Source organism: Cinclus cinclus, chromosome 11, assembly GCF_963662255.1.
Source record: "Cinclus cinclus chromosome 11, bCinCin1.1, whole genome shotgun sequence".
NCBI classification, from domain to species: Eukaryota; Metazoa; Chordata; class Aves; order Passeriformes; family Cinclidae; genus Cinclus; species Cinclus cinclus.
This window is the reverse complement of record NC_085056.1, coordinates 10,861,762-10,882,701: the sequence shown is the minus strand read 5'-3', so window position 1 is coordinate 10,882,701 and position 20,940 is coordinate 10,861,762. Positions and strand designations below refer to the sequence as shown.

Genomic DNA, 20,940 nt, shown 5'->3' with positions numbered 1-20,940 from the left:
TCCATTGCTGTCAAGTCCTTTCAATATTTGATGAAGTAATTTTACCCCCTCCTTTCAAAAGACATTCCCTTTTATTATGTATCCTAAGACACTTTAACTAAAAACCCAAATCTGAATATTTCAATAAGGTTGTTTTATTATTCAGTAGATTCATGGAAATTTTACTAGGATGACAGAAAAAATTCCACACCATTCTGTCTCCACTAATACAGGTACACGGCTTCAGCTGGCAATATTACTGGGATTAGCATAGAATGATGAAATATTTAAAAGGAAATTTTTTTTCTAAAATCTAATAAATCAAATGACTGCCAAATGTCATTAAAGTGATGGTCTCTGACTTGAATATGCTTTTCATATTCAAATTTGAAAAGAAAGAGATGAAAGCCTGGAAAGGTTACTCAGTTTCAACTAATAACCTCAAGCACTCTACATTCACATGCATAAAAAATGAAATTGGCTCTATTGTCTAATTTTACTTCAGAAACAACTCTTTTCTTCTTGCACTGAACAGATGTATTTGCATCTGTATTTAAAGGGATATGCTGAGTGGTTTTGCTCACCCCAAAGTATTTAGCAGCTGTGTCAGACTAGTTTGTACACAGGCAGTAGCTTATGAATCAAGTCCAAATACAATATCCTGTATTACAAAGTGTTCCTTTTACATATCTTAAAATTTGTTTGACATATTTAACACTTGTAATTGCATACAGTAGGCAAAGAATACTACACTTTTTCAAGACTAGTGGGGTAAATCCAGGTATTCTGCTTTCTAACTTAAAGCGAAGCAAAACTGAGTAATGCCATTAGAAAATTATAAGACAAAAAAAAAAAACAACCAAACAAATTATCTTGGAGCTTAACAGTAAAGACTATTTTGAGTCCCAGTTTTATTGATATTAAATGTGAATACAACATATACTAAGCAGAACACAAGCTGATTAAAAAAATATTTATGAATAAAAAATAGAGAACTGCTTAAGAACAGCATTAGCTATCATGTCATATTTCATCACTAATACAAAACCACTCACATTATGTAGCCATGCTGAAAATATACGTAGAATCCAATATGTGATAGGAATTAATTTTAAAAAAGAATCTATTTCTATGCACAGTGAAGTATGTTATTTAAATCTATTCCTAAGATTTTTTTAAGCCTAGTTTCATTTATTAATTACTCTTCAAATGAACAATGGACAGTTTGTCAACTACTGCCCACAAATAACTCTATTTAATGGGAATAAAATTAGTCTTTACATTTTGCATTTAAATCAAAATGTAATACAAAATTTCACCTAACAGAGAATGGGCGGATATTGAAGAATACTAAACACTTTAAAAAATGTCTCAGAGAAACTGCTTCAGTGCTTTCATTTCAGGTGAAGAAAACAAAACATGGGCAAGATATTTAGTCTATGTCAAAAGGCTTTTTCTACCATTTAATACTGACTCTTTGTAATTAATGCTACCCAAAGATTTAGAAGAATCACCGAACTCCTTCAAAAAGCCTTAGGATTAGGGTATGTACTAAGCATTGGACACTACATTCAAATTCAAAATCTCAACTTTTTTCACCTTTCTGATTTCTGAGATTAAAAAAACCCCTTGCTTTAATTCTGTAATTAGTCTTGACTGCCATCGTCAAGCAGATGTATATTCCATACTTTGATTTCCTTTTTGGTCACAAAAAAAGGCCAACACTTCAATATGAAATTTGGGATTCCAACTGTCTCAAATGCTCAACAACAGTATCCCACAGAAGTACTTTAAAAAATACATTTGTGCTTTCTGCACCAAACAGCTGAGTTGAAAATACCCGCAACATGAAAACAGGACCTAGCTGAAAATAGGACCAATGTTCCTACTTTTTACATCCACAGTTTTAATTAATATATTGCCTTGAAAAACTCAAAATACAGAAGCCTTCTAAACTGTAAGATCAACTTGAGTCCTATATCTATCAATGATCAAAAATATCCATCTTTACTCCTTAACATTTTATATATTTATTTCCAGAGTTCACTTATTCATTTCCATTTCAAGCAAAGAGCATGTAAGATAAACTATAAGCTACACTCCAATAATCACAAGTAATCATCCATTTGCTATCAGTATTTCAATAACTATGAATATTGATAAACAAATATATTATTGAATGAGAAATAATCCTCTTCCTCTATCAAGTGCTGTGTTCCTGTGATCATCATATAAACAATGTCAGAACAGTGCCAGAAAGAGTGCTGTTACAGTAACATCAATATAATTCAGATGCACAGAGACACAAACACTACTCATTAAGTAATTATGATTACAGGGCAACACAGAATCATATAGACATAAATACTGCAAAAGAATTCTAGTCCTATATGCAGTGATTTCTCATGTGAGGAAAAACATCTTCTGTTTTCACCTTTCCCCCACACTGCTGTAGATGTGAGAACAGGAAGAGGGATACAGAAATGCTCCCTACTCCTTCTCCATATGGATAGGACTTTACTAAAAGTGCATGCACCTTAGACTCTCCCTAAGACCTGGAACAGAGATCTCTCCCTGTTGAATAGCTCTTTTGGAGCTGGATCCCTACAGAAAGAGGGAAAGGCACATATAATCTTCCCCCAGCATGACTGTTTTGCATGTGCCAGGAGAAGAATGAAATAGCCCAAGTTTAGCACCATGACAAGGTTCAATGCAATTCCTTCAGCTCTTAGAATTCATTCTTGGAATTAAGAACACATTGAACAAAAAGATCTATTTGTGACAATGATGGGAACTCTGGTTGCTGCCATTTTATCTTGCACAGAGTCCAAATGCATCATTTTTCAGACCAGAGTAAATTAATATCTTTAATATCTTCAAAGGCATTAATTACTTGCTACAGGTTGAGTCAATTCAGTGATTAGGTACTGGCTCTCTATGCAAATCTGTAATGTGCCAGCCATGCACTCCTTTCCCAAATGAAAATTTCTGATTCAGTATAGAGCACCAAACATTTAGAAAATAGAAGGTTCATAGGGAAGTGTCCTTTCCCACCAAAACCATGACAACTATACATCTGATCATGAAGTCACATTTGCATTTTGCTCATAACAGAACTTTTGACAGTGCTTCCTTGCTCTTCAGCTTGCCTCACACCCCTTATAAAGAACAAAACCATAAAATTGTTCAACATTTCTCCGTAAGTGTAATTGGTTTTAAAGATTTGGTTTGGAACTTTGCCCGTGGCACTGCCTCAATTAACTAATTTTAAAGATAAACTGTTTCTAGGTACCAATAAATACAAAAATATTAATATATTTGGACCTGTTTGATTGGTGAGATACAAACTTGCATAATTCTGAATTTTATTTTCTCCGCAGGAAGCTGGGAAAACTACATAAGCAATATTGTTATTGTCCTGAACAAAGGTACACCTATTCCTGGCAGACTGTCTTCAAGACAAAATTTCACTTTTTTAAAATGTTCAATCACTCATCTTTGATTCATCCATCAGGAAAAATAAAAACCAAATACAACGTCTATCAAATCTCAAAACCAGTTAGCATCACAGGTACCAAGCAGTCACACAATTAAGAAATTCAAAGGTTCTATAAACTTACAACTACCTTTCATTTCAAAGGGAAGCATAATTCTTAATGTGAGAAAGCATAAAAGGCAGAGAATTCCTTGAGGAAAAAGGATATCTGTACACTTTTGGTACACTGAATTTACAGAAATAAGAAAGTAGCAGTATTATGCAAAAACCTATCCTAAGACAAATATAACAGGATTTCTGCCTTTGCATATGCAGCTATGCATGCATTTTTCTATATGTAGATCACAGACTTCTGTAATGATTTTAAAAATTCATTAAATTTCAAAAATCTGCATTTTTAAGTTAATCCATTTAGGAAAAAAGTATCTCTTAGTACTGGAAGAAAGCAGAAGTGTCAGTATAGTATCTCCATTTTATGAGTGTATCTGCAATGAAAAACTGCATCAAATTGCACATTTTTAATGTGGCTGGGCTTCTGATTTAGTGTTAATACTTAGTATTTGATACTTTGTCCTCCCCTTGTCATTACAGAATTGTGTGAGAACAATACAGACCTTCAAAGATGAATAGAACTTGATTTTTATGCATGTTGTGAAAAAAAGATGCTTGCGATATTTATCACAACTCAACAAACTAAAACTCAGTTCCAAATCCCATCCTTTGCTTTTCAGACCTATAGTTAGAAAAAAATACTTTTCTATTTATAAAGTCACTATAACTTACTTCCATGTCCATAAGCTCTGATAAGTAGTCTCTCCAGTGAGCAGCTGAGGAGCATTTGTACTCAAAATCTCAAAAAAGATTCCAGCTAAGTTGAGAATGACTCCTGCTGATGTTTTTCCTGTGGGCTTATACGTTCAGCCTTAAATCTGACCTCCTATTTAATTTCATATTCTAACTACTTAATTTTATTTGTTACCTAAAAAAATAATGGGCAATGACTTAAGATTCTGTAGTTTTCAATCATTTTAAAAGCTGGTGTTTGCTGGTTTTTGGTATTATTTGTCCCTCTTCTTTCATTTCTTCTATCACAAAGAATGACTTGCAGTACATGCTTTCAATTACAACTTCAAAGTATATTTGACAAGGGGTAGATAGAAGTTGTAAATCCATCATTTCAGCATAGTGTCTACTCAAACTTCTGTCATCTCACACTTTATCAGTTGCAAAACACAGCTTAGGTATTTCCTGGATCCTTTAAACTTACTTTTACTTTAGTTTCTGGATTATAGTGACCCCCCCCTAAGCAAACAACCACCTCAAAGATGGAGAATGGCAAATGGTTGTTTTTAATCTTAGACCAATCAGTAGTCTTTGAAAGTACTGACAACAAAGTTTAATAAGTTACTTTTATCTTACTTTAAGATAAGGTGCTTCTGTTTCATAGATTTCATTTTTTCTTTTATTAAATATGATGGTGCAGTACTTTTACCTCCTCAATTTCTTACAGAAGAAAAGCATAAAGCAACAGAGGTTAGCTCTAGACAGGACTAGAAGAATACAAAGTATCAGTACTTTTGGCACAGTAGAATTAAGCCAACTCAGTAACACAGAGCAACACTAAAACCCTAAATTTAATTCTCTAAATTCAGATTAGATATTCGCTAAACAAGCCAGGTTGACAAAAATACACTGAACACTCAAAAATCTCCCTGAAATACACCAAAGACATTCAAGGCCTCCAGGAATTAAGCACAAAGAGAATCAATATCAGCCAAAATTTAAAACTGTAACACAGTATCCAAATAATTTCCTTTATTTAATGAACACAGTTAGCACATAGACAGAAATACACCGTTCAAGTAATTGTATCCAAAAAAAACCCCATAATAAAAGGAATACTTTTTATTGCTTTGCTCTACAGAAGCTTGAAGCTTTACAACTTCTCACTTTAGCACAAGCATGTGCTCTTCACCAGGAGAACCACGAGCAATTGGCATTGCTTTTTAAGAAAGATTTTTACGGCAAAATAGCTACAACTTGAGATCTTAACTTACAGGTACAGGTAATGGCTGCTATCAGTAAACTCCTATTAGAGCAAGAGAATGCACTTATGGTATCTGCAAGAAAAAAAGAGAGAAAAAAAACCTGAACCACTACCAAACAAATTGGGTTTGCCAGTAATTGCCTCATGGCACATTTTAAGAGAACTTGGAAGTTGACAGCAGTAAATTTTATCGTGAAAACTGAATGCAATGTAATTTCCTGAAAGGATTTGGTGCAGAAGTGGAAGTGCAAAGGAGGAGGGGATGGAAGAAAAAAAAAGACTTTTTTAATTTATTTTTTTTTAATATAAAGACCATGCCAAAGAAAATGCAAATTCCCAGTTTTGATGTCTATTTTGAGGATCTGAAACAAGGCTTTTAATCAATGTATTATACATCAAATTGATAATGTTAACTTCTGATTATTCAAATGTATGAAATATTCATAGAGAACTGTCCAAACTTTTACATTTCTCAGACTTCTTTTCTCTATTAATTATCATGCCTGGAAGCTTTTTAGCAAAAGCAGCAGCCATCAGCCTGACTGAACCTGACAAGCTAGCAAGGCCCAATTACACTGGCACTCTGTGGCACTTTGATGTACTGGAAACGAAAAGAGATAGGGGCAAATTGTATAGCACATTATGTTAATGACTTGATTTAATCCAGCCACTAAACTTTATGTAGCCTGTTAAAAAAGATGCTAACACTAATTATGCCACTTTGGAAAGGAAAGAAGGGGACAAGCATTTCATACCGACAAAGTGAAGCTCATAAATGTTGTAAATGAAATGAAACAAAATGAAGTAATCTATGATTAATCATACATCATAGACAAGAAGAAAAGAGAAAGAAGCAAGTGGTACAGTTAAGTACTGGAAAATCTGTTAGATACCCTTTATGATCAACATATCTAAGAAATAACCATGAACTGTCTAATTTGCAACATGCAAAAAAACCTCAGTATGATCTTAAATGGCTTAAACAGTTTGGCATACAACTCAGATTTAGGGGATAATTAGCATAGCAATCTCTAAAAATCACAGGTTTTATTTACAGTGTTTGATTACCAGCAGGATATTTATCTCAAAAGATAAAGACAGCGATTTTTAATCTTAAAAAAAATACAAATTCAGTAACAATTTTGACATGCTGTATTCTATAATTAACCCAAGAATTTATATCATCCAATGCATACTTGTAAAATCCAATCTGTATCAAATACATTGCTGTCTTAATAGTTCAGAGGTTTTATTGTTTTATCTACCTTTCATGAACATGCATTTTTGTTACCATAGGAACAGATCAATGAAGCAAGGTAGAAATTGATGAACCTGAAATGAATCTACACACAAAGTTCTCCCAGAAGTGCTCTTAAATAATTGTGATAAAATACAATACATGATGACTAGAAATTAAGAACAAATGTATTATATTTTGACTTAATAGAGATGAGTAACAGTAATTTTAGTTCTCAAAATTACAGGTGAATTTTTTAACATTACACACATAAGCAATGCAATTCCATCTTCAGAAGTACCTTCTGCATCTTTCTGAAGAATATGTGTGACAGCATTTCTAAACCTCTTCTACAGCTTAAAAACAGATCAGCTATATTTCTCATGCAAAGTGTTGCTTCTTGATGCTAGTAGCTTTGTAGGATGTTTCACACCCTTGAAAAGAGCATTTAAAAATATCAAGCTACCTCTAGGCTATCACATTGCAGAACATTAAAACTGTGAAGTCTGATAGGATCTAACAGTACAGCCCTAGTACTTTAAAAAAAGGCTAAGACACATCAGAAAAGTTAATTGATAGAAGTACTGTTATCAATTTTAAGTGCTAGTTTTATATTTTTTAACATTGTTCAGTCAAGGCTTGATCAAAAGTATGAAATATTATTTTTTTACATAACTATCCTACTGAAATACTGTTCAAAGTGAATTTTCCAAATTTGTATTAAAGTTGGTCTTATTTTTTATATATGTCTTTGTGGTAATTAATTGCTGGTTTTAAGAATAAGTCAGGAGAACATGATTATTGCTCTTGCCCACAAATAATAATAGAAAAAGAAGTACACTGAAGTGATTTGATACTGTACATATATAACTTTACTCAAAACTGATGTTAGGTACAGCAAAGCTACTCTTAGAGGGCCTTAGACTTAAAATATTTTTTTAGTCTGGCCAAATAATTGCCATAAACATTCTGACCCAGCTGCTTAATATTCACAGATAAAAAACTTTAAATACTACAGTCACTGCTGTCAGTTTTTATTGCTTCAAGAGCATCATCACCTTGATCTGAAAAGCATTAGAAGAATCAATGTGGTTAAGCCCCTTTATTGTAGTCCATGTGAGTTGTGCTGAGGAACCTTACAACAATATAGGTGCTTTACTAGGAAATGAAGAATATGTGCCAGGCAAATCTTCTCTTCCTTGCAAAAGTTAACCCTGAAAATCAATGACCTTTAAAGTCATCTAAACTGTATTTTGTTCTGGTTTGTACTAAAAAAACAAAACGAAACAAAAACCCAACAAAACAAAACAAAACAAAACCAAAAAAAAAACCCCACCAAAAAAAACAGTAGTGTTTCTCAGATGAAAGTTGAGGACTGGAATGACGTAAGTACTGTGATGAATACTGAGGTATGAACAACTGTTAGCTTTATACAGGAATATGGTCTGAATTTGTGGATCTTCTCTATGTTTAACACCATGAACACATAAAGAATAATGTATCCTTTTTTTAAAATAAAAAAAAATAGTTCTGTATGCAGGTAGATTATTTCAAAGCATTTTGTTGTTTTTTTTTTTTTTTCTCTGAAGCAAATTACTTATAAACACAACAGGGATTCAACATCATTTTCCAAGTTTTCTAATGTATTCTTATGCAGAAGCTGCAAACAAATGAACATGAAATTTTAGCATTCTGTTTGTGCTTTTACTGTAAACTTGGTATCTTGGACTTGGTTTATTTCAATGATAAACAATTTAGGCTCAGAGGAGGAACAGGATGACCTGCCTTTTATAATCTTTAAATAGATCTGCCTGTAACAACTTTAAGTCCCGAATATGATAAGACATACTACCCCCCTCTCTGTCGGAAAGGATTTCCAATAGCAGCATTGGCTGTTATCTGCAGACAAAAGGAGCATATTCATTAAAATAGTCTTCAGAACAGTATAGTTCTAAGGGAGAATATAAAGACATTTAAAATAGAAGCCAGGTTTCCTTTAATATTTTATGAATCTAGGTCAGATACCAGATTTTTGCATTCAATTATGATGCAGTTTCCATTTGGGAAGAAAATAACACCACCATACCCACTACCCAGCTTCAGCTATAAAGTACACCAGAATATCATTTCTGTCATGGAGCTTCTCATAACGAGGCAGCTCCCACTGCTAGTAAGAAATGCTTAAGAAAATGAAGAGAGACATAGATTTATTAACAAAATACAGTCACTTATTCATTTTTTTTTAATGATTTCTACCTTCTGGTTCCAATTCTTCAGTTATTTCTGTCTCATTTCTAGAAGTAATTGATGTTTGGTCAGCTAACTGCTCCTCTGACAGATGTGAAAGCTTTTCTGTCTCCTGCTAAATTTCTTCAGCCATCTCCACCTTATCATCTGCTAGCCTTTCTTGTTTAACCTCCTGTCCCATATGCTACATAAAAAGATAAACTTACAGGCTTTATAACACCCCTTGAGTATTAAAACTTACTAAAGATCAAAACTTGAAGAGTTGTGGCCGATATTCATTATTGCAAAGCCTTTAAACAATGGTATTGCTTATGCAGCACAGTAAACAATAAGAAGTTGTCAACTGCAGTAACAAATAATTGATACAGTGAAAAGAAATTCTCTAACTATGTATACTTGTGAAAACATAACTATTATAATCATTTGGTACCTGTCAACATATATACAGCCTCTTAGATTTCCAGATTCATTTATATTTCAGCTGTTTCAGTTCTACAAGACTCAGTTAAAGAAACAAACAAACAAAAAAAAAAAAAGACCAAAACAAAAAAAAAAAAAACAACACTCCACTACTATCTTATTCAGTTAGTAATTTTACAACTAAATTATACAATATTTTCTGTTTCAAAAACAAACTAATATCATATAAAAAAAGAATCAGCCTCGTCACACAGTACAAACATTCTCTAAGGTAAAACATCTTCAGTACATAATGTACTCTGAAGAAATCTTACTCCCTTGGTTCCCTTTGAGTTCAATTATGTACAGTAAGATCTCATCAATGGATACAACACTGCAGGGTTATGTCCAGGATGGAAACTTAGTGAAGTCAATCCTGTTAAACCCTACCCTGTGCTCTCCTGGAGCACAGCAGCAGTGCCACCACCTCCCTCTGCACGGGGCTCACACACCCTCCAAGGACCATCGCACACATCGAGGCCTGGGCTGATCCCCACCCACGCATTTCCAGGGTCCTCAAGGTCTAATCCCTGCTTGTTGTAAAACACAAAGGGATTTGATGTGGTTTATTCACTGAACCCATGGTAGGTAACTCTTAGGCTGATAGGTACACACACAGAAATAGATGCACACATCACTTTACCTGGGTATGGGAATTGATTATGGTATGAATGTTACTATCTCATATCTACAGCCAAGTCATTGTTATAATTGTAGCGAACCCGATGGAACTGCTTGGTAAATGTTAAAATACTCAGTGATTAATTGATGCTAAACTCTCTTGCACTCTTATCTTTGCATCTGTATCTTGGCACACTTACCCCTCTTGGCATTCCTGACTTTAGTCATTCCAAATTGCTTCTAATTTGATCTTCCTTTGTATGGTGTAATCTGTGCAGTAAGCGAGCCTTGCCAAGAAACTCTCTTAAGTCATGTTTTCATAAATTCATATTAAACCCTGCTTTTGTCAAAACCTTTGATAGTGTTTCTTTAAGTGGCCAAACCACTTGTTCAAAATACCTATTTAGCTGTATGCCAAAGTCATTCCATTTATTCACTATTCCACTCTGCTATGTATTGGTAATTTTTAGAGGGAAGGCAAAACAAACTCGATCCAAACAAGAGCAAAATGTGCAGGGTCAGAAGCTGGAATTTCATGATCCTTGTGGGTGCCTTCCAGCTCCATAAGCTCTACAATTCCGTCATTCTGTGAGATGATCCCCCTGTGATCCCTTCCAACCTGAACCACTCTGTGATTCTGTGAACACTTCTGCAGCAGCAGGGATAAAAAGCTGTCATCAAATGCTAAATACACAGGGCTTGAAGGGTATCAGAACATCTACACTATTCTGCAGCAACTTAATAGCAACTGAAAGTGTAGTACCCTGGCAATACAGTTAGGAGTACAAGAAGCTATGAAGTGCCAATCTGGGGAAGGCAAAGATGGCCACTTAAACATTATGCCCATAGGCAGGACAGAAGATGAAAAGCATTGCCTCATTTTCCACATTCAACTTAACCAAATAATAGCACAGCCCATGATATTTTCATACTCTGAATATTATTTTAAATTTAGCGTTACATAATCAAGCTGTCGGTAACAACTGCCAAAATGTTGTAACTTCATATTAATGTAGCTTAAGGCAACTTTATTTATTCTAGTATTACTTAAGGCCAATTTTGCAAACACTTGCTGTGGTCAAAGCAAACGTTTAAATGTTCAATTTAGTATTAGATATCAATAAAGCTACTCAGAATCTTAGTGGTAAGCGCATGAAAAACTGAAGCCATACTCATAAGAAGAATTATTCACAACAAGTTGGTCCACTTCATTCCATTAGATTGTTCATAGAAATACACTTCTTAAAAAATACACATTCGAAGAATCAGGTCTAAAAATATTTAGTTACTTCCTGCTATGCTCTTCTTTTGTAAACTTTATATATTGCCACAGTATATAACATGGTTGTTGAGATACAAAAAGAGATTGCAAAGTCTTAAATATTCACTGAGAAGTTGCCCTACAGCATGGGAAAAGCATGTACGAAATCATCTCTTCAGTAGATAGAAGAAAAATGCATTACTGTAAATTCACACAGCTGCAAATTAAAATCAGCGCATACTGAAAATATTAAAAATTTCTGAATTAATGAAGTTGAAAGACAATTAAATGTGGCCAAGGGCCCATATAGGCTTCATGTAACTTTGTTCATGAAACAGAATAGTGGCTTTTAATTTGAGGGAGACTGTCAGATGGGCCTCTTTTCCGTAAGAGCTTTCAATATAGAGAAGAAACACTGAATAAAGAGTAAGTATTAACCCAAAAGAAGAAGAATAAATGGAGCTGAAAAAATATGAGCCTCATTCAGCATATAATCTTCATTTGGTCAGTTTTTGTACTTAATAGCTAGTCATAACCTTAGCATATTGTACAAATGTTCACTTAAAAGGCAGCTTTGAAATCACCAGCAATAGAAACTAAACTTTTCTGGGCAATATTCCTGAACTTCAACATAGACATGACCTCACATCTTGAGAAAATATTAGATTTTTTCAGAAAAATACCTCTTTCTACTTTGATCTTGTCAAGGATTGCATTTTTGTCTGCTAAATCAGATTTGATAGCCATCTCTAGTTTAGCAATTTGCAGTTTCATTTGCTGTTCCTTTGATTTCCACTGCTGTTCATGGGTCATACAGAAGACACTGTAATAAAACATATGGCATGTGAAAAACTCTTAGAAATCAGCTTCAACAGAAAATAATAAAGAAAAAAGCTTTTAGTGGCACAGAGACCACTGTCATCATGTCTTAGGAATTAAGTAAACACATGCTGGTCTGCTGCTGTTGAAACCAAGGCGCCTTTCTCAGGCTGCGGTTAAAAAAACATGAAAGAGTCTGTGGGATGAGCAAAGGAACTGGCCTTAATTTAGAGCTCCAAAGTCAAAAAGTTGGCAGCATGCAGCATTTGTGGGTCTAGAAAAAGAATTCAGATGCATATCCCAGAGTAATCCACAACTCCAAACCTCAGCAACTGACAACTAACAAAACCATTCTTTCCGCATACAAAACCTCTTAATGTAGAGAACTGGGATCATCCACCTGATTTCTTTTAAATCTGTGAAACATGCAGAGCATAAAGTCAGCTGCCTGTTCAAAGAAAAATGTTGACCACAAAGTGACAACAATTTTCTCATACTGTAAAACAACAATTCTGATACTGATTAAGAAGCTCATTTAAAGTAATCTTTCTCCTACTTTCAGAAATAAAAACCAGAGGTGGGCCAAGAAATTAGAATAACTTTTTCCCTGTAACACATTATTTACTTGTAAACTACCAATCTATGTGCAATAAGGATTGCATGTACACAGAACTAGAACTGCTGAAACCACAACAAAAAGTGTCCCTCAGATTAAAATTAAATTAAGTGCATTATAAAATTTACAGTGAAATTCCCAGTAGGCAAAAAGACAAAACTATGCAATGAGTTTTCACATAAATTAGACAGTGAGTGGTATAGTCTTCATATTACTATATTTCCATTCTTATTTACTGGAAAAATGTCTATCTTCACCAAGCACAAACCAGTTTATTCACTTTTGAACTCTGTGAAAAATCAGTAATTGTAGGGTTTTGTAAACAAAATCAGATCCTCAACTCTTTGGTGAAGCTCATCAGCTAAAAAACTTTATATTTTGCATACATCACTGCATTAAAAATCTTCTGGTATCTATTTATTTATCCATCTGTCTCTTCAAGAGATCTATGTAACAAGCCTTGACCACAAAAGGAGGGGAGGAAGAAATGCTGCAGAAGGGACAGCCCATGTAGGTTCACAGACTCCACATGCTGACTCAGAGTTCTGAATACCTGTGAGTGCATTTTCAGCTCATATATTTGAGAATGACTTTAAGATTAAAGAAACAAAATATTATAGCATGAATTGTAAACCCTAAAGTATATAGGGTTTATATTCCTGATCTGTATTTTTCATTAAAACGTTATATGCCCCTGTATTTTGTCTTTTTCTCATACTATATCTAACCTATGTACACAGTTCTCTAGGCATAGAGCATTTTATAGTGTGACTGTTTTCACAGCATGCATGAACTTAAGCAAAGCTTCTAAGTCCTGCAGTAATGCATGCATCACTCCTATAATTTTGCAGGTAATATGCAGGCAATATAATGCACTGACCCCACTAGCATTCCACAGTACTGCAAAGGTACAGAAGAGATGGTGTGGTCTTTAATTGCTTAAAGTTTGATTGGCTTCCACAAGGAAAGCATAACTCTCTTCAAAACATAAGAAATACTGTCAGTTTCCACACTTCTGAAAATGTTTTCAAGTCTGAATGACCACAACACCCAGTTATATGAGAATTCATCAGCTTTAGGTACAATTACTTCACATAAGGATGCAGCCAGGTATTAGTTCAGTTTTTTAGAAGACTGTGCTGGCAGAAAACCCACTAAGCATTACTATGATGGTCTTTAAGAATTTAGATGTTTAAATGAAGAACATGTTAGAAGACAGGTTTTATCTGAACCCATATAATGCTAATGTTTATGTCAGTTTGAATTGAGTCCACGTGTGTTGCTTTATTCTTCCAAATTTTAAGATTACATTTACTTGAATTCATGTGGAATTTCTTTCATATTTACTGTATTTCACTGGAGTTGGAGCCATCTGTGTAACTGTAATGGTCAACCACATCTGGTACCATTTCCTTTGGAGGGAGTTTAAGCATTGGTAGATTTGCATTACAAGGTCATATGAAAACAATTCCTACAAATCTTTTATGCAAATGCATTGTTTTCCTGGATACTGACTAAATAGTAAGAGTCAACTGACAAATTCATACTTGTTCTTTGCAAACTTTTCAGATCCAGTTCTGCAGTCTTGGCTTTGGAAAAATCCCCATCAACATCAAATAAATTTCCCAAAAATAACTTTTAACAAAGAATGGGTTCATGCACCTTTGACTCCATTAAAAAAAAAATTTAAAAAAAAAATTAAGTGGCACCTGTGGACGCTGGCCTATCCACTGCTAGCACAGGTAAGCTGTAGTAAAGTTTTATTGTTCAAACAGGCAACCAAAAAAGCTGGCCACTAAAGGGTGGTTATGTAACACTTCTCTTTCTAATTTATTGATACCTATACAGTAACATGGAATTATGAAAGATGAATTAATGTGTAAATGAGAGTATATGAAAAAACAGATCATTTTAGTAAAAGAAACATCACAGCCTACATTACTGTGCTATAATGGAAGCTTAATTTAAATTTCTCTTGTTAAATATCTTTTTAAGTCACCCCATTTTATTTTTAAGTAGAACAGAAAATTTCAAGCCAGATTGGTAAATTATTAGTAAAAATTATTTCTCTGAATAAATGATAGAGAATAAAGAAAAACATAATCAGAAATATTTGACATGATCATGACTTGAACAAATTTTGGAGAAATCTCCAGCAATTAACTTAAGTGAGAGACAAGTGAAAAACTTCTCCATATGAAACTCTAAATATTGTGATTATACAACTGTTGCACCTCCTAAGTAAGAAAAAAAAGAGGTTTTAAGCTGTTTGTTCTCACAGGTTTTTACTACTATAATTTTTAAGTTCACCGTAGACCATATAAAAAGTATGCCAAATATTATAAGAATAATATGAACAAAAATTTTATATCACTTACATTATGCTTATTTATTGGTATTCTTTTGATAGACATGATACTGACAAGCTAAACAAATTTTAAAGAAGAAATAATCTGGATATGAGAAAAGACTTCAAGATCTTCCTTCTGAAATTATTAGCTGTAGGACATCTTCAGTGTAAAAGACAGCACAAGTTCACAATAAAGGAAAAGTTCATTGGAAAATCTTTTTTTTCCTATAATATGCTTGTGGCAACTGACTATAATTACTTCTTTTCTGTAACAGAGAATTTCTGAATCATATCTTAACAATGTGTTTTCATTTCCTTCATAAGCACTGCTGATAAAACTTGTACATCTTATTATGTATTGGAATCCTTGTAAAACCTCATGTGAACCTACACAAAAATTGCAAGCAGAATCAGGGGAAGTGAAATGGTAGCTATTAGCAAAACAACCAAATGACCCCTCAAAAATAAACATTGGAGAAGCTGTCAAATATCAGACTTTATGTAAAAGAACATACAAAAAAGTTCAAACATCACTTTCTTCAAAAAAACCAAAAACAAGAACCCAAACCCAAGACAAAAGCAAAGGAATATGCCTACCAAAACACAATCTTCCTACAATTACCCTAAAAAATATACTAGAAATTCAAATAAGACCTTTTGAATTTATGTTCAAAATAAAGTGACTCCTGCTTACTTTTAATTGTATTTTTTTCTGGAGTAATCTACTATTTCAAGAGAATTAGAACAGATATGGTCTGTTCCAACAGAGCCAATGAAATACAGCACCTGAGAGTTTCCATATACAGTCATATGATGAACAGCAGCATAAACACACTTAGACATGTGCAAAAGCACAAAATATACATATACACACATTACAGAACGTGGTATATTAAGATCTATTAAAAAAACGGTCCAGAATCAAATTTTCTGTATCCAGAAACCCTAACTTACCTTATGCAGCTTATTACAGTTTTTCTTCAAAAGTTCATTCTCTTTTTTGGACTGGTTATTCTTTCCTGTAATTAAAAGGAAGAGAGAAGCTTCAAGTAATGCACACCACAAAAAAAAAGAAATTACAATGAATGTATGAACAGAAATAGCAAAAAAAATTTTAGGCAGTGTCACGCTATTATTTGTTCTTTTAATACAACTGTCTCTTAGAAGCTTCATAAGAAGATAAATCCACATGGATTTACATTAGGCCCCAAGTCTTTTTCAAGCTGTTTAGATGAAGCTGAGTGTAGCATGTTGCAGTTGATCAACAGTATCTAATCACATTCTGTCTTATGCAAAACAATACAAAAACCTGGAGCATGTATTTTTGAATTGCCTTCTAGTGAGTATCAGTCTTAGCTAGGGCATGGCTTTTGCATAGAAAATATTTTTATTGCCATTATAGAAACAATACACCTTTGCTCCAAAACACTCAGTACAGCAGGATACGGTTTAAAGAGATGAAATACTTAAACCAGGAATATCTGGTCTCCAGGCATTACACTTTAAAGGTTTGGCAAAAATATCTATGAGGCAAACTTGGTTCACATAAGATACATTTACAACAGGTAAAGCAGGTGTTAAATTATATATAAGTTGCTACAAAATGCAAGAAAAATCAAGTAAGTTTTCACACTCTTATTCCTTATACATTGAAGAAAATGGGGAAAAAAACATTTTATGTTTAGCCTTCTATCTGGACAATTTGTTAGTGACGAGAGAAGTCTCTCAGACTCACTAGACAAAGAAACAGAAGCAACTGATTTGAACAGCTGAGTAAGATGTAACACTGTACATTAATTAAATCAGCTTCAAAGAATACTAAAAACTAGCAATACATGATCTATAAACATAGTATTATGATTTTTTTCTATTAATAAGCCACTCATTTAGTAAGAGAACTGACATGATATCTTATGCTTTAAATTCAAGTACTGTCCAAACATTGGTGTTTGGACAATGTGGCACAGGGATCAGGCGTGGTTCACAATTTTATGAAATGCAAACAGCATTTAGGTCAAAAGTTTCTCTTCTGAATAGGATAAAAAAATATATAGTACCAGGTCAGTCTTCTAAATGCGTTTGAAAGGTCTATTCACATCTCCTCCACTGAAACGTATCCCAACACTTAATTTTCCCTTGTTGTGTGCACAACCTAAAATAAAAGATGCTAGCTCTTGCCCTCAGCCTCACCTCATCTGTCCCTCTGTTTGATAATGGTTACTGATTGCAATTTGTTTTGAAGATGGAACCATTTTAACTGCCTGTCTTAAAGCTCCTCATTCAGTTCATCCCCTTTTGCTAAGGAAGCATGGTTGGTCTTAAGTTCTTTAGGCCCTATGAAAAGGAAGGAATATTCAGAAAAAAAATAAAATAAATTACGCCTAGTAGAATATTCCAATAGTGGTCTCCTGGCAGTATTTAGTGTATATATTCTCAATGTGGTCAACAGGAGACACTCTTGATCCAAGTAACTGAATGCATGGCTGGGGGAAGGTGGCACTCCCAGGGCTCTCGTGAACATGAAACCCTCAGCTCACTCATGATGAAAACGACCAAGAAATACATCTGTTCAGCAATTAAAAGATTTTGCTGTGGTTATGGTGGTTAGACATGCTGACCAAAACACACTGCAGCAGCAAACAAAAATGAATGTTGACCACAGTTATGGTAATCACAGAGCTTGCCACAGCTCTGTTAACCCTTAATTGTAGATATGTAATTGTTCCATAATCCTAATGCACTCAGTTCTATTTTCCTACTAGCAGTACTTTAAACAGGGACTTCTGATTTCTTTTAAATTTTCATTTATTTCAATGGATGACATTAAGGCACATTTAACCAATTTTAATATAAATGAAGAATGCTGATAGAACCTCTATTTTCAGATTGGTTAATACTACAGTGGCTACATTCCACAAATACTTTAACAAAGCCTCATTTATTAAGAATTTCAAAGTAAATCATATTCCAAGTATGACTTGAAACAACAGAGCACAGAAGCCAATCTTCTGTTTAATAAAATTAGTGTTGAAAATTTATGCTAAATACCTATGTTATTTATAGATAGTGCTTAATGATTGCAGACAGAATAAAGTTAGCTTTTCAATATACTGTCTCCTATAAAGTCGTTGAATAGAGAGGCCGAATCTGAATCCTGTACAAATTGCTTAGGTTCACTTGTGTTTGAATATACAAGAAACAAAACCCCATTGAATACCAATTACCAGCATGATCTTCAACCTTTCATATCTCATTCCTGAGTTAGAAAATATAATGGAGAATAAAAAATATTAGCAGTTAGTCTTATTTCTAGGAGTTAATAAAGTGTATTGTTCATGAACAATTTTTCTTCAGTGCTCTTCTTGCTCTGTCCTGTACCTGCGAACTCTACTGCAATAGCTTCAATGAATTACACCTTAGAAATATATTTTTGGGTCTTCATAGCTCTCCATATTTTTTTTATTTATTATCAAAATCAAAATCCTTAAAGTCTCTAACCTTTCCAACTGTGCAAGGGAACTATTTTTTTCTTTTCCATCTCTTAGCTTCAACTTTTTACCTGAAGTTCTCTTCCATTATAACACATACTATAGGAAGACAAACAAATAAACTAACTAGCCACCTTAGCAAAGTCAAGGCAAAGCCAAGAAGTACTACAACATGCTGTGTTGGTAAGTATGTTATGTGCCATCTAAACTAGAAATTTTGGATTTTACAGTTAGTAGACACATCTCAAACATGCAAATTATTTGAAATGGGTAAACCACTGGATCCATCCTCTTATAACAAAAAAGAGCCACAGAAAACACTCATCCTTCTCCAAAATGCACCTTTCACTGTGAATATTGGACACAATGTCTTCAAATACCAGTTTGAGTCCTATGCACATGTTTCCATTCAGCTTCTGTCAAGAAGCAAAAACACTTGATGTTTGCTGTAAATTACCAGAAAGTTGCATATGATTTAAAATTGAACACTTTACCTATTGCTTTCTATTTAAGACCCCAAAAACCCCTATACAATCCATCTACCCTGGAATTTAGATAGCTCACCTGTGAAAAACTAGATTTGAGTTGCCAACAGAAGAGCTGCTTTGGAAGAAAGGATATAGGTATTATACCACAGACGGGAAGAAGGCAAAGCACAGCAAAAGGTAGAAATGAAACAACATGGGGAGAAAAGGAATGGAACAACAATCTAATGGCACAAGTGTGATTTAGAATGCTAAAGAATAAGAGCAGTGAGAGTTTACAGGGATACCTGGTGCTTCCAGCTCATAAGGCTAGGATACTTGACACAGCTCTAGTGCAGGTAGGATTCCCCTACCCACAGGAACTCTCCCATTCCCCAGCTGCCAATCATAACCACCTCCATATGCACATGCAGTTCTCCAAATACATCTAGGAAAAGGCAGGCAAGAGCTGTAAGCTGTATAACTAAAACCCACAGAGAATCTACTGTGCAATTACACATTCTGGTGATATTTACATAAAACTGTTCTTTTTACAAAGAAAATCATTACTTACACTAGCCCTCTAAAATAATTTCCACGAATGTACGAACAAGTTAAAACCGAATGTGAGAACAAAACAGTCAAATCCCCCTAATTTTATCAAAGACTGATAAAGTGAGGAGGGTCTGGTGCCCCTTTTTTGGTAAATCAGTATATTTAAGTCAAAACTCTCTCTTTAAATTATCAGGAGTCTCTTTCAGTAGCCAGACAACTCAGTTCATTCTGCACAATCTGTCTGGGATGACTTTGCAGATAAAAGCACTAGGACCTCCTAAACTCTTCTGAAAAAAATCCAAAATTTAAGACTAAAAATCTTTCCTGCATTTGGAGCAGCTTGAAAGAAGTGTAATATGCGTTTCATTTCCATGTACTCAGTATTGACTCAAAATCAAGAACTGTGTATATTTTTTTTTCCATTTATACCAGCTTATGTGATGAGAGTAGACAAATCTACTGACCAAATTCCAAATATCTCTTGAAACTGGAGAAATTTGCCTTCCATTGTTGAAAGAGCACTGCTTTTCTCAACCAGTTGTTTACAGACCTTGATAATTCCACATTGCCCCAAATGTTTAGTCTTCAAATTTAAAAATAAATACATCATGAGCTTACAAAAACAAAATTAATTATCATATTAATTTTGTTTTGAAAAGTTGAACTCTTTTTGCAAATCAGTTTTCTACAATGACTTTTTCAATTCCAAAAATTTGGGAGATTTAGTGTGCAATGCCCAAATTAATTTCTTCTTCTATAATTCACATTACAGAATGAAGGTAAATAAAATAAACATGATGACACAGCAGCTTTAGACAATGCATCAACATCTTTGACCACTGAATAAAACAGGACAGAAAAAACCTCCATCTTATAGAGATTATTTGTTCTCCATTCACTTTTCCACCATCTAAAGTATTTGGTGCCAGCAGAATACCATGTTAAGGAATTCCCTCTTTTAGCTTAAACATACCAAATTCTGTTAATAAAAGGGTCTTAGTAATTTGTAACACCTGACGGTTCATACTCAAACATGCTGCAGGTGTGTCTTAACTACATGAAAATAATTTAATATTTATGTAGATATTCTTACAATTCCAAGATTACAAGATTTGAGGATAACTTGTACTGATATACATTATTATAAATCCAAATAAATAATTAACATTTGAAAAGGCATTTTCTCTTCCAATATATATCAATTTTAGATGCATTGGACATACTGTCACAATGCCACACTGGAGCAAGAGAATGGACTACAAATCGTACACATCTGCAAACCAGCTGAGTACGTGAAATAT

The 20,940-nt window shown here is 33.9% G+C and overlaps 1 long non-coding RNA gene across 3 annotated transcripts in view; it reads right to left on the bottom strand.

The window, feature by feature from the left end:
* The window catches only part of LOC134048341 (uncharacterized), a 49,041-nt gene that overhangs the window by 14,618 nt on the left and 13,483 nt on the right, over window positions 1–20,940 (bottom strand). For 2 of the 3 annotated variants that reach the window (XR_009933539.1, XR_009933537.1), the window contains 3 exons: window positions 16,087–16,151; window positions 12,031–12,170; window positions 5,276–5,595 (listed from right to left, as the gene is read on the bottom strand). This is a non-coding gene — a long non-coding RNA (uncharacterized LOC134048341). Of the gene's footprint in view, window positions 1–5,275; window positions 5,596–12,030; window positions 12,171–16,086; window positions 16,152–20,940 lie in introns of those variants that run through there. The other variant, XR_009933538.1, reaches the window with a different exon arrangement.